Below are 2,141 nucleotides of genomic sequence, written 5' to 3'. Positions count from 1 at the left end.
CCCCACCCCGCGTCCTCCCCATCCTTCCCGCCATCCCCCTGTCCTCCCCCCATCCTTCCTGCCATTCCGCTGCCCTCGCCCGTCCTTCCCGCCATCCACCGTCCTCCCTTCGTCCTCCACGCTCTGTTCTCCCTCTATCCTCCTCATCCTTCCTCCCTGCCGCCTCCCAGCCGTTCCCCCCATCCGCCCCCAACCTTCCCGCCATCATCCCACCTCCGGCGCCCCTCCAACCTCCCCCATCCTCGATGCGCCGTCCTCCCTCCATCCTCCCTCGGTCCTCGCGCCGTCCTCCCCAGGAGCCGGCAGAGGGCGCCCAGATCCAGGCTTCTGGAGCAGCCCGTAGCGCGGCAGGGAGAAGCGCGGCGCAGTCTCCACTAGTCTCCACCACGGTCACTCCTAGACTTTCCCGACCCGCCGCGCCTGTTGCTGCTCTGAACTCCAGACCGCAGCCGCGTCGCCCTGCTGCTCCGCTCCCCACTTCCTGACCCGCGTCCCGCACGGCGGAGCTGAGACCCCGAAACGGCAGGTCTGCTTACCTCGAGCAGGCTGGTCTCTGGCGACAGTGCGGGCTGAAGTGGCGAGTTCGAGAAACTGCTCCGACGGGGGACCGGGCGGGCGGGGCGGGACGTAACACCCCGCCGCAGGGCCCTGCGCCCAGACAGAAGCGGCGCACCGTGTCTGGTCAGCGCGGGGTCTCCTCGGAGCGCCGGGTCTCGTCGGTGCCTAGTCGCTCAGCGCCCGGGGTTCTGCGTCCAGGGCTCTCCTCAACGCGCCAGTTTCTTCAGCGCGCGGGGACCTCAGGGTGTGGGATTTCCTCAGCTTGGGGTCCCCTCAGAGTGCAAGATCTACTCAGTGCGGGTCTCGGCCCCGCTCCGCACCCCGACAAGCCCGCCCTCGGGGAACGCCAGGCGCTCGCGGGGACAGCTCGGTCCGTGGGAGGCAACCCGCCGGCGGCGTGCGCTCTCTAGGCGCTGTCTCCGGACGCGCGCGGCGTCCCGAAGCCCGGATGCCTCCCCGGCGACGTTCGGCTGTGCCAGCTGAGACCGCTCGGCCTGAGTGAGGAGCGCGAGAAAGGCGACTGGAGCCGGCGGGCGGGGGCGGGGCGTGAAGGAGGGGGCGGGGCCTGGGCGGAGAATTGGGAAGGCCCGAGTGCAGAGCCTCGGCCCCGAGTTGGGGCGGGGCGCCTAGAGGTGGAGGGCGGGGTTGGGAGCCTGACCCTGTCCGAAGTCAAGGGCGTGGTCTATGGAGGAAGGAAGCTCAGGATTGGAGTGCCCAGCTCCCTGGCAGCAGCCGCGGGCTCCTGAAAGAGCCTGGCTGGAGTAGCGGACTTGTGGGAGCCTGACTGTCTGAAGCTGTCTGGCCTGGTGTTAAAACTTTTTGGCTATGGGAATAGAACAACTGTAAAAGATCTAAAGATGACAGGAAGGAGGAGTTGTGAGCTCAATTATAAATGATGGGAGAAGGGGGATCAAGGAGATGGATGTTGACTGTGGAAGGACAAGAATAATCAGGCACCCTTTGAGAAACAGGAGATGGAAATGGACAAAACCACCGCTTCTTTGGAAACCAGAGGCAAATTGGCTGTGATTGTTGTGATAGAGGAGCAAAAATATCAAAGTATCTAAGTTAGTATACTGGGAATAGCTTCAAGAGCACATACGTTCAAGTTCAGCAGAAAGCAAAATGGACTAGTCAGGTATACGGATATCATAGAACCATGAAACATACAGGAACCAGCAATCACAAAGACCTGCATGCAGGCAGCCCTTACTGTGGTTACTCTCACGTGTATATGTAATTCCAAGCTTGGAAATTCAGTTGAAGGCAGGCTGCGGTGTGATTCTTGTTGCACTCTCCTAGAACACTTCCACGGACATCAGATTACACTTGGATGTGGGCCAACCCACAGTTTGACCACCAGTATCACTTATCACAGTTAGCTTTCAAGCTTCACTGATGAATGCTCTATCCCTAGTCAGGGATTAGCAACACTTCAGTCCCTTTTAACCCTTAGTATCTGCTAAAATGGTGTGATGTCGCCATAAAATCCAAAAGATACTGAGTAGCTTGGATGACTTCCTGGTAAGAAGCAAAGATAAGAATACCACTTGCAGAGTTAATTTGAGATCATTTAATTATGG

General features: G+C 59.7%; 1 protein-coding gene across 1 annotated transcript in view; it reads right to left on the bottom strand.

Moving 5' to 3' along the window:
• Positions 1 to 1,083, bottom strand: part of Dsel (dermatan sulfate epimerase like) — a 6,428-nt gene extending 5,345 nt beyond the window's left edge. Inside the window, exon 1 of the mRNA XM_008829455.3 lies at positions 537 to 1,083. The gene's annotated coding sequence lies outside the window, so the exon portion shown is untranslated. The remainder of the gene's footprint in view (positions 1 to 536) is intronic.
• Positions 1,084 to 2,141: the final 1,058 nt, after the last annotated feature.

The sequence above is a fragment of the Nannospalax galili genome, unplaced genomic scaffold, assembly GCF_000622305.1.
Source record: "Nannospalax galili isolate Female #2095 unplaced genomic scaffold, S.galili_v1.0 scaffold314, whole genome shotgun sequence".
Classification (NCBI taxonomy): Eukaryota; Metazoa; Chordata; class Mammalia; order Rodentia; family Spalacidae; genus Nannospalax; species Nannospalax galili.
Note: the sequence above shows the minus strand (reverse complement) of the source record. Positions and strands in the feature narration are given on the sequence as shown.